Source organism: Petromyzon marinus, assembly GCF_048934315.1.
Source record: "Petromyzon marinus isolate PM22_M1 ecotype Great Lakes invasive population chromosome 84 unlocalized genomic scaffold, UKy_Petmar_22M1.pri1.0 chr84_unloc.3, whole genome shotgun sequence".
Classification (NCBI taxonomy): Eukaryota; Metazoa; Chordata; class Hyperoartia; order Petromyzontiformes; family Petromyzontidae; genus Petromyzon; species Petromyzon marinus.
In genome coordinates this window covers 2,098,540-2,110,847 of record NW_027422640.1, presented here as the reverse complement: position 1 = coordinate 2,110,847, position 12,308 = coordinate 2,098,540, and the positions used below count along the sequence as shown (strand labels likewise).

At 44.2% G+C, this 12,308-nt stretch overlaps 1 long non-coding RNA gene across 4 annotated transcripts in view; it reads left to right on the top strand.

Annotated features, from left to right (window-relative positions):
• The window catches only part of LOC142908447 (uncharacterized), an 82,127-nt gene that overhangs the window by 58,847 nt on the left and 10,972 nt on the right, over positions 1–12,308 (top strand). The gene's annotated exons all lie outside the window — the stretch shown is intronic.

The following is a 12,308-nucleotide window of genomic DNA, read 5'->3' as shown; positions in this document are numbered from 1 at the left end:
TGCCCTATTGCTAGTGGAGGCAGCAGTGGGAGACGATATGGTGATTGGTTTGGTGGGCGTCGGCCTCCGCGGTGTAGGTATTTCAAGTTTCAAGTTTCATTTATTAGGTATAGACCTGTGAGCCACGCGGCTCTTAAGTCGGGTGCAACCGCAACAAACAAAATTTGAACACAGAACATCTTAAAGCGACAACGCGTAACAGAAATATCCTGGAATAAACCAGCAAATATTCCACGCAAAAAAACATGTTAAAACGCTGTGTTAAAATCAATGTGGTGCAAGCCAACAACAACAACCATAAGACAATTTAGATTAACCATATGTTTTCGAATCACCAAAATAAAGCTGTAAAAACAATGTAACAACAGTAATCATAGGAACTGTGAATTTAAATTTAACAATAAACGATATACATAACATGTACGACAAAAAAACTGCAGCCATAGCTGGCAGCACGACACTCTCAGTGTATGTTGTGTGAGTGAGTCAGCAGCAGAGTGAGTGAGTGTATGATGTGCGAGTCAGCGTATGATGTGCGAGTCAGCGTATGAAGAGTGAGTTAGTGAATGATGTGTGAGCGAGTGTATGATGTGTGAGTGAGTCAGCGGCAGTGTGAGTGAGTGTATGATGTGCGAGTCGGCGTATGATGTGCGAGTCAGCGTATGAAGAGTGAGTCAGTGAATGATGTGTGAGCGAGTGTATGATATGTGAGCGAGTCAGCGGCAGTGTGAGTGAGTGTATGATGTGTGAGTCAGCGCACAATGTGTTAGTCAGCGCATGATGAGTGAGTCAGTGTATGATGTGCGAGTGAGCCAGCAAACAATGAGTGAACCTGTGTATGATGAGTGAATGGGTCAGGTATGACCCGTCACGTGCTCTCCCTCCTCCATAGTTCCAAGATCCGCCCTCTTCTGTATTCCAGGGTTGCAGCGGCCGTGGGTGACAGGTTCCTCTGGCCTCGCTTCTCTCTCTTCCATAGTTCCAAAATCTACCCTCTTCTGTATTCCAGGGTTGTGGCGGCTGTGGGTGCCAGGTTCCTCTGGCCTCGCTTCTCTCCCCACGTGGAACGTTATTCAGCGTGTTGCTGATGGGTGTTGATTCTAGTGGATTTAGCGCCCTCTCCTGGGGGGTTTCATGTCCGTGCCGTGTGGTGTTATTATTTCTTGGTAATTCGCTTCCCTCCAGATCGAGGCGTTCTTCATCTTTGGTGATGATGTGTGTTTTGGCTATGCTAGTGGTTCTCCGTTCGTTCACCCAGGCCGTGTGGGCTTTGCTTTCGATCTGGCGTAGGGAGGCAGTCTCAGGGTCCAGTATCATACCTACTATTCTCATTATTTCAGGTCTTAGTGATTGGAAGAACATAACTTTTAATATTTTCCCTTCTTCCTGGGCGTTGTCCACGTCACCTGCGTAATATGCTCTCTTGAAGCATAGGAGATAATCTCGTGGGTCTTCGTCTACACGCTGAGTCATCAATTTTGCTGCGATCAATCCTTCAGATCGTGTGGAGTATTCCCCAAATCTCTTAACTACTGCTCGGCTCAATTGTTTCAAATCACTCTTGACCCCATTTGGCAGGGATGTTACCCATGGTCTGGCGGATTCATGTAGGCTCCTTGATAATAAACACGCCTTTTCTGCTGATTTATCCAGACCCTGGATCATTGCTTCTGCTTCTACCGTTGCGATGTGAGTGTGTATATGCCTGTTCTTGTTGTGTGAATCGAAATAGGGAATTCTCACGAGCGCTTTGTCCATTAGTTTGAGGGTTTTACTATTGAAAGTGTTTTGATCGTCGTCAGTGGCGTCTGTTCCTGAGGAGTGCTCACTCGAGCTGTCCTTGCCTTTGCTATCACTACTGTCATGTTTCCCGTGTCTGTGTCGTGATCTCCCTCTGTCCGAGGATTCGTATCTGTCCCGTGGCTTGTGTCCCTTGTTTCTCTTATGTGGGTCTTGTGATCCATGCTTGTGGGTTGGTGTGCGTGATCTCCTTGAGCTGTGTCTATGTGGTGAGTGTTTTTGTCCTTGACCTTCATGCCGTCTACTACGTGTGTGGTGCCTGCTGGGTGATGTGCTGTGTTTATGTTTTGTCTCGTGCTTCATGGTTGTCGGGATTCCTGTGTTTGTCATCTGTGGTGCGGGTGGTTTTGCGTTGGTGATTTTTAAGTGTCGTGCGTCTCTCTGGTGAGCTGTCTGAGCTATCTGTATCTGATTGGTCATGTTTGCGTGATGTGCCTCTCTCTGGAGAGTGACCCCTGCTGTAGGTTCCACGTCGGTCGTGCTTGCGTGGAATGTGCCTTTCTAGTGAGCTGTCTCTGTCATGTCGCTCGTCTCGCCCCAGCTCCGCTCTTTTTGGTACTATTCGTACTGCGTCCCCTGGCAATTTTGTCTTGGGTTTTTGTCTCTCTGTAACCTCGAAGTGGTCATCCTCCTGTTTTCCTGTTTTTAACCGTATTTCTCCTTCCCTCCCCTTGAATTGCGAGGGGGTTTCTTTGTCAAAATTGTATTGCATGGTAGCCATACTTTTTGGGGAATCTGGCCCTGGGCTACGTCCGCGTGGCTCGGAGTGTGGTAAACTGTTACTCCCGTATGTGTTATGTGTATCAACGTCTGGGGTTCCGCTGGTGCAGCTAGCGCCGATTCTTTCTCTCTCACGAGGGGGTGCAGACGCTCTACCTCCTCTATTAGGGACAGTTTCTCCTTTCTTTCCCTTTCAAATTTTTCCTCATTCCATAATCTCTGTCTATCTGTGTGAGAAGATATGAGTCTGACCTTGCTATTTCTGCAATATTTACATCACGTTCGGCTTTGTTACATTTTATCAAGTCCTTACGTAGTGTCTCAATGCCATCAATACGGCTCCCCTCCCATGTGTCTCTCTGATTTGTTTGCTCTGTAGCAGAACGGCCTGCACGTTTTGAAACAAGTTCCCAATTTCCCGCAATCCATTCAAAAATTCCTCCTAATACGAGCATTATTACTCCTCAGAGTGCCTATCAAACATTTGTATCACAGGATATGTTGGTTCGACTCGAGCAGACAATCTTACTCCAACTGTCTTTGTTATACACTGCTACTCTGGTATTTCCTTCAGAGTGCGTTTTTTGTTTGTTTTACACCCGATACAGTCACAGGGCAATGTTAGTTCACAAAACCTTGATTAATACAACAGTGATTCGTTCCTTAATTTAAGCATAAACTGTCTGCGAGATATCTTGGACAAGAGCCCACAATTTGTTGTATATGTGGTGAATGAAAATTTGAAAATAATGAAAAGTAAATGAAATTTGAAGTTTGCATAATTTAGCCGAAACTATGTTAATTGGTGTAATTATGCGTATAAATTATGCTAATTCGAGAGGTAATCATATTAATTTATACGAATGGGGGTGTGGTTATGTGAATGATAGCCTTTATGATAATCAGGCCCCGCCTCGTTGACGAGGTGGGGTTATCAATCGGGATAATGCGATCAATCGTATGCAGTTATGTTGGTGTCAACTCAGCTTCGTTGTCTAACTTCGTATTATCGATCAGTATAATACAATTATTCTCGCTTTTACATTTATTGAGTGGATTAGTGTGTTTATGTATTTTAGGTCGCCAGGTTCATATCATTCTCACTTTAACATTTACTGAGTATGGATTAGTGTGTTTATGTTTTAGGTTCCCAGGTTCATATCTCAATGCAGAACAATTGTTATGCCTAGATTTCAAGAAAGAATCACGCAATCGCTTCTGTATTAATCCATTTTATTTTTAACTAAACATTAACTTTATAAGTTGTTAAAACATGCAAATGCTATACTAAGCAAAAGCTTATACATTATAATATGAACGATTATTATGCTTGAAATCGTCAGCACGGTATCACAGGCGATTGATTAACATGCAACGGTATTCATATAAAAAGACGATGAAACAGTTATTATTTCCAAAGGCATAAATGTAACAACAGATCCACCGGACCGATTATAGGATTACCGAAATGGCTTAGTGTGAGGGTGTGTGGCAGGACGTGCTATATCACGGGAGATTAATTAATTCGTGAACAAGATTGTATGATCAGAAGATCGGTTTAGCACGATTCCTCCCCGGGAGCGTAGCTCCGTGGCGAAGGTGCCAAGGATTAATTCGTATTGATGGATCAGTTGGTAAGTTATGCGATTAGAAGTACAGCCCAAAACAAAATATTAAAGAGGAAAATGATTAATATACTTATAAACGACGGAGTGTACACCCCTGTCCGCTGTGGTGCCCTCACGGCAACTGATGATCTACGGACTTGAATATTGGCTTTTTGGTCGAGGACCCGTGTATGCGTAAGTTATATGAATTGTCTTGGGGCATCAGTGTTCGGAATTAATTCCTATGTCTATGCAGACACCTGACTTGTCATGTAGTGGGTGGCAATGTGCGTCATACGTATACGTTGATTCTTTCAAGGTAGTCGGTTCGGTTCGGCCCACACACAGGTTGAAAGGTTGACGAGTTGACACAGGTTGACGAGTTGACAAGTTGACTGGTTGAAAAGTTGAAACGTTGTTGTTGTTGCGAGTTTATGTCGGTAGATGGTGCTCACAGCACGCTCATAGTGGGCGCGGCTGACGGCGCTCTGTGGCTGACGGCGCTCTGTGGCTGACGGCGCGCTCTGCCCTGCTGGCAGATGCCGAGCTGGTAGAAGTCCCTCTGGGCTGATGAGCCGAGCTGCTCTTAGCCCTTACTGATGATGAGGTCGTAGCAGAGCCGAGCTGACCCGCCGGTCGCAGCTCGCTCCTGAGCCGACCCGCAGGTCGAACTCTCTGATGAGTCGACCCCACCAGTCGAACTCAGCTGAGTTCCGGACGAACTGAGCCCCGATGGGCCGGCTCCGGTGAGCCGACCGAACTCCTCCGATGGGCCGGCTCCGGTGAGCCGACCGAACTCCTCCGAGTTCCGACCGAACTGAGGTTTCAATACTGCAGGGTCCTCTCTTTATGCCAAAAATCCCTTCACTTGGATCCTGCCCACAAGGCGGAGCTTCTTCCGATTTTGCTGTGTAATGATCTGTCCGTATGTGTGTGTCAGTACGTTCGTCATTTACGGCATATTCTGTGGTCCCCCTCTTTCCATAAAACACCAAAAAGTAAAACAAACAGACATTCCAAATGTCTCGAAGGAGGCGTCTCTCTGTCTGCCTCTCTGTCAGCCGGCGCGAGAGGGAGGGCAAGCTTTCCTCCCTGCATGTCATGTCCCCAACACACAAGGGAATGGTTAAAAGTTTCAAGTTAACATTTTCATTTCACCACAGTTATGATTCTGTATGTAACCCAAGGTCTGTGTCAGCTTTCCGTTGTGGTGTTTGACTTTATGTTAAGGGAAGGTGCTCCCTTAAGCGTAAGCATATTCTTATCAAGTACTGCAGGGAGACAAAGGCGGCCGGGAAACCCTATTTTTCCCTGGCCCCCGGTTTAACATCGCTCAAGCTTCACTTAGTGTTACGTAAGCGGGATATAGTTTACGGTGAATAGCGTTAACACTAATGTTATGTATGAAATTATGTACTGTGAATGTTTTTTAACCTAACTTTGCCTGGTGTCTTGCTGACACGCTGGCATTCCAAGTATCTCTTCCTCCCGCCCTTATTCCTGCTCGCGCGTGGTCCACCACCCTTCGCCCTCACTCTCTCTACTCGCCCGTTGTGGCCGCTGTCTCGCTGACGCCGTCAATTCAAGGCCTCATTAATTTCTGTCACTCCGTGTAGGTGAGGGAGTGTTAGGTATCGCCGTTTTCAGCCTTGTTGAGTGCAGGTGGCAGCGACAATTAGTTGTTTGATTCATGCCACTCTTATTCTTATCTCTAGCGTCCCGATGTCAGCTTCACAAGCTGGCATTCATTTGCCTCCCTCTCTACGCCCTTGGGTTTTCCAGTTTAGCTTACATTTGCAGTTTTTCTGTGCTCTTCGTTTTTTTCCTCTTTAATCTTATTTTAACTCTGCTTATTATTCGCTTATGGCTGGAGGTTAGAGAATGCCTTTTAACTTAGCAAAATTCTGATTGTCATATGCTTCGGGTAAAGTTGTATAGAAATTATGAAAATATGGAAATAACATTTCATATTCAATTAATAGACAGGTACTGGTTACGTGATGTAGCTTGTGGCCTGGTTTAATTGGAGTGTATGTGAAGATCAATAACTTTAGCCTACCCTGTTGTTCACTTTCGAACTTTAACGTTGCTTTAATAGCAATACAGAATAAATGAGCTTTTTGACTTAACTATGTCTAGGCTACCGCGAACTTTTGGTGACCCTAGGCTCCGCTTACGTCAACCCCGCAGCTTGTGCTGCTCAGCTGAGTCTGCGTCCTTGAGTGATATACAACACTCTTATCCTTGTCTCACCGTGGCCATCCTACTCTCTGCTCTGGGAGTCATTATTCTTAATTTCAGGTCATCGGCCCTTTCACGTTCAGACGTGCGGTTGTTTAAATTAGCTCCCCCCTTGCGCACAGCCTGTGATATTGGCCTGGCCTTGGAATTCGCTGTTCAGCACTTGGTTGGTGACCTCTGACCCTGGTAGTTATTATTTATTTAATTTGACCTGCATATGCTGTTGCTGAGGGACTTGGGACAGTTTTTTATTCATTATTAAAATAAAAAAAACACAATAGAAATATGTATATATGTATCGTAAAATTACCTGTTAATATTAAGATGGAAAAGGGGCCTATATACAACAGAGGGATACTCCGAGGAAAATGTGCACAGCATACGCTGTGCTCCCACGGTTTCGTCTTTCCCATGAACCGCGCTTTCCATGTCACAGCGATCTTCAGGTTCTGCACTTTTTTTTAGCTTGAGGCTGTAGTCATCGCCGCGAGGGTGTCTCCTGAGTGGGCCCCTGCGCCCTATTGTCAATCGAAGGCTCGCGTTGCTGAGCGGTGTGCCGCCAGGCTCGTTCGGTACACGACGGTGGCGTCGTCTCTCCCATGGTGGCTGGGAGGGCTCAGCGGGTTGTTGACAAGTTCTTGGGAGACGCCGCCGTGTTTACACAACCAATGGGGGGGGGGGGGGGGGGGTGACGTAGGTTCAGAATGAACTCAGCAAAATGTACATCATTAGACCTCCTTTGCCAGTACCAAAATATAATAATAGGGTTGTTTCCATTTTTTTATTTCTGGCAACAAAACTGAAACCTTTTTACAAGGATTCATGTCTGCATTAACCACAATACTTGCAGTCAAAATGCAAACAAAAAACACACTTTGATAATATATGCATTGTCCTTGAAACTCATTGGCAAAGGAGGTCTAATGATGTAGATGCTTACCCGAGCCCTTATTACTTTGATAGTGCATTGTCTTTGAGCTGTACGCCTTTTGGCATCATCTGCAATGCATATATTATCAGTGTGTTTTTTGTTTGCAATTTGACCTGCAAGTATTGTGGTTAATGCAGACATGAATCCTTGTAAAAAGGTTTCAGTTTTGTTGCCAGAAAAAAGGGGAACAACCCTATTATTATATCAGCAAAATGATATCATTTGAGAGAGAAGGCTGCAGATTTGTGTGTGTCGTTGAGTGAACACTTGGGTGTCACGTGGTGCATTTTATTTTTCTCGTGGCAGACTGCAAAGGCAGAAGTGGAATTTCCTCACATCCACAGGTTCCTGCTAATAAAAATTTGGAGCGACACTATATACGCACAGATACACGTAAACCATTATCTCCTGTATTTCCAATATTAGCTGTTTTGTATGTTTGGGTCTTTGGGACTGTGTGATAATTTTTTTAATGAGTTCCTTGAGTGTTATCCCCTCCATATGCGTAGGCTTTGTTCGGGCACTCCAGTTTCCTGCCACAGACAATGACCAATTCAGCTCCTGCCCTCGCCCTCGGGACCCTCTTGGAAATGCAGCTCGAGACCACCAATCACTTCACCGCCGCTCCCCGAATGCAGGATATTGCAATATTTGTCAAAAATAAAATCCATTCCAGTCATTCTCAGCACAACAATGGATGAAGGCCCCTTCCGTACGTCGCGTCAATAATGGGGGTCATTTGACCATATTTCACCACGCTGGTGAGTGCGAGTTAGCAAAGCATGGGTGCCGGGGGATCAGTCCAGATGTCGCTCGCCACTGATGTTTGCCGTTGATGAGACTCGAACTCAGGTCGCCGGGTTCGTAGCGTGACACGCTAAGCACTGCGTCACAGCATCCCAAACACGTATTGCACCATATACCTGTACTGTGAAACAAGTGTTGGCACCTTCTTCTTTGGTTCTTTCGGAAAAGTCACGTAGGATGAGAATAAAATAAGAAAATAAAATAAGACAATAAAATTCTCACGACGTTTCGGCCACAACGCAAGTATCCTTCTTCAGGTAAAGGAACAAAAAAAACTGTCGGGACGACGGAGCTTCAATGAACACTGCTAAGATTCGGAGCGTCTTTTAAGCTGGTTGAGAAAAGTGAGGCACCTTGACAAAGGGGTTTACATATCAAAAAGGAGAATTTGGCATTGAAATATCTGAGGGAATAGCTTGTGACTGGTCACAGAAATAGCTATGTTAAAGTCAAAGCCTACACATCCACAGAGGCACCTAGTGCATGGACGCCAAAGGGGGCTGTAACAACTCAACTATCATACAGTAAACCGATGTGAAAAAACCTAAGTCTAAATTACATCAATATAATAAACGTACTCAATATATTCTTCACAGAAATAGCTATGTTAAAGTCAAAGCCTACAAATCCACAGAGGCACCTAGTACATGGACGCCAAAGGGGGCTGTAACAACTCAACTATCATACAGTAAACCGATGTGAAAAAACCTAAGTCTAAATTACATCAATATAATAAATGTACTCAATGTATTCTTCAATCAGCTGAGCTATTAACAGCAACTGGGTATATTCTACACTATATAATGACTACCATATAGTAAACAAATAAAAAACTAAAATATAAACTACCTCAATGTTATCAATAAACTCTATATATTCTCCAATCAGCTGAGACACCAACAAAAAGTCTAGATTTGAAGCTTTCGTGACTGCAAGGATCCATACTCTTTGGTTCTATTCGGTAAAGTCACGTAAAAGTATAAAAAAACAAAAATAAAAAAATCACAACGTTTCGGCCACAACACAAGTGGCCTTCATCAGGTGAAGGGACCAGACTGTCTCGAGGACAGCGTTTGAGTGAACACAGCCAAGCTCAGACCGCGACCTTTAAGCTGTGTGAGAGGAAGCAGAGCTACTTGACAAAGGAATTAGCATAAAAATTGCATTTAATTGGCGGACTTAGCATGATGAACGGTGGAGAGAGGGGGAACATGTGCAGACCGGCGAGGGGGGGAGGGGGAGTTTACATATTGATGGTGTGAAAAGGGAATTTAAGCAGTTGCGAAAGTTTGGGATACCACTACTTGAAAAAATATACTGTACCATTGAAAATTAGTTTAATGTTTGGTTCGATTTAGAACATCTTTCCAATGGTTGTTTAATTTGAAACCATCTTCTCGGTTGAAATTGTGTCTGTGTTTGCAAATCTGAATTGCCTCGTGAACAAATCTCTGATAAAAACCCGTGGGTTTGAAAATAACCTTGGTACCGGAGAAAATTATATCGTGATTACCCACAGCGTTGTAACAGTCATCGGCTACGGCAGAAGAATTAGTTCTGCCGTGTTTCAAATCTGATTTGTGCTCACGAATTCGGTCAGAGACATGTCGTTTCGTCTCCCCGATATAGCAGTCACCACAGGTGCAGATCAATCTGTAAACTCCGGGGTACTGTAAGTCAGGAATGACATCCTTCACGGAAGGGATCAGGTCACGGATTTTGTGTACTGTATTGAACCGGACCAGGATCTTGTGTTTGTTTAGAATTTTGGAGATCTTTTTAGTAACGCCTGCTATATATGGCAGTGTGATGGTTTTGATCGGAGTATCAAGTGGTTGTTTCTGTATGGAGGGAGAAACAGCTTGGCGGATGGTACGGTCAGAGTATCCATTCCTTTTGAGGGCCCGATGCACATGTTTTAATTAACTGGTCAGGTGGTTCTAGATTTGAAGCTTTCGTGACTGCAAGGATTCATACTCTTTGGTTCTATTCGGTAAAGTCACGTAGGTAAAACAAATTAAAATAGATTGAAATCAAATGAAAGAAACAATGAAAACACGACGTTTCGGAGGCAAAGCAAGCTTCCGTCTTCAGGTGGGACCAGTCACAGCAAAATCGCTGCAAACAAGTGGTGAGGTTCTGGGAACCTCGAGTTTAAATACAGGTTAAGGGGGGGGGGGGGAGTTTAGGAAGGGGCCATGTAGGGGACTTTAGTGGAGTGCGGAGCTGAGTTAATCTGTCTTTTGTTGTGTAGATGGGTCTTTGTGTGTAGTATAAACGGGAAAACAAATTAAGAAGATCGTCGAGGATGCGCTGTACGGGGGCAGTAGAAAAAAAAAGGAAATATAAAGGTTCGGAAAGAATATGTTTGGTATATTACTGCTTGAATTTGCTGTTTTAAATTAGTTAACGTTTGGTATGATTTAAAACGTCTTTCCTGTGGTTGCTTAATTTGAAGCCATCCTCTCGGTTGAAGTTATGCCTGTGTTTGTATATCTGAATGGCTTCGTGGACAAATCTTTGGTGATAACCTGTAGGTTTACAAAGAACCTTGGTATCGGAAAAGACAATCTCATGGTCACCCATAGCGTTGTAACAATGATCAGCCACAGCAGAATAATTCGTTCTGCCGTGTTTCAAATCCGATTTGTGCTCGCGAATTCGGTCAGAGATATGTCGTTTCGTCTCCCCGATATAGCAGTCACCATAGGTACAGTTCAATTTGTAAACTCCAGGGTACTGTAAGTCAGGGATGACATCCCTTACGGATGGGATCAGATCACCTATTTTGTATACCGTATTTGACCGGACGTGGATCTTGTGTTTATTTAGAATTTTGGAAATCTTTTTAGTAACGCCTGCTATGTATGGTAGTGTGATGGTTTTGATCGGAGTATCAAGTGGTTGTTTCTGTATGGTAGGAGAAACAGCTTGGCGGATGGTACGGTCAGAGTATCCGTTCCTCATGAGGGCCAGCCGAAACCAAATTTAATTCACTGGTCAAGTGGTGTTGGTCCGAAATGCAATGAGCCCTATGGTATAACGTTTTGATGAGAGAGTTATTTTGAGCTGGGTGGTGGTGGGAATCCGGTTTCAAGTAGGAATCTGTGTGGGTGGGCTTTCTGTAAACAGAATGTCCCAACGAGCCATCAAACCTCCTCTCAAACAGAACATCCAAGAATGGCAGCTTGCCATTTTTCTCTACTTCCATGGTGAATTTGATGGAAGGGTGTCTAGAATTGATGTGGTCCAGGAAAATGTTCAAAGCTGGGAGGTCATGTGGACAAATGACGAAAATATCATCCACATATCTCTTCCAAAGGGAAGGACTGAGGGTGGATGTCTGGATGGCGTCCGATTCAAATTTCTCCATGAAAACATTAGCTATCACTGGTGACAAGGGGAAACCCATGGGAGTACCCTCATTTTGCTTGTAAAAGCTGCCATTCCAAGTAAAGTAGATGTTGGTGAGGCAGTGCCTAACCAGCGCAGGTACCTCGGGGTTCAGTCCATGTTGGACCAGATCCTCAATTATTCTAATGATGTCAGGTACTGGGACCTTGGTGAACAGAGAAAGCACATCAAAGCTGACTAGGATATCGTCAGGGGCCAGTACAATGTCTTTGACCATAGAGACCAATTGGGATGAGTTAAGTACTGCTGAGGTGGTCTTGCCAGTAAAAGGAAGCAGAGTATTTGACAGAAAACGGGCTAGTTTGTAGGTAGGGGAGTTGATCGTGGACACGATGGGTCGTAGTGGGGTACCTTCTTTATGGATCTATGGAAGACCATAGAATCTAGGAGGTCTTGCAGCAGAGGGTTTTAGGGAGGGAAGTTTGGTTGGTTCGATTAGGGAGGTCGAATTTGTGATGATTTTGTTGGTTTTAATCGTTAGGCTGTTAGTCGGGTCATTTTTAATTTTTGAGTAACTCCCATCATTGAGTAGGTCCTGAATTTTATTGTTGTATGAGTCTTTATCGATTATTACAGTGGCATTGCCCTTGTCGGCTGAGAGGATGACAATATCACCTCTCTCTTTTAATTTCGAGAGTTCAAAGTGTTCATCTTTGCTAATGTTGCTAACGGGTTTCTTAGCACTCTTAAGGACGTCTGCTTGGATGTTTCCTATGCCTTTTGAGGGCTACATCGACATGAGAAATGATATCATCTACTGGAATGTATTTTGGGGTGACAGCGAAATT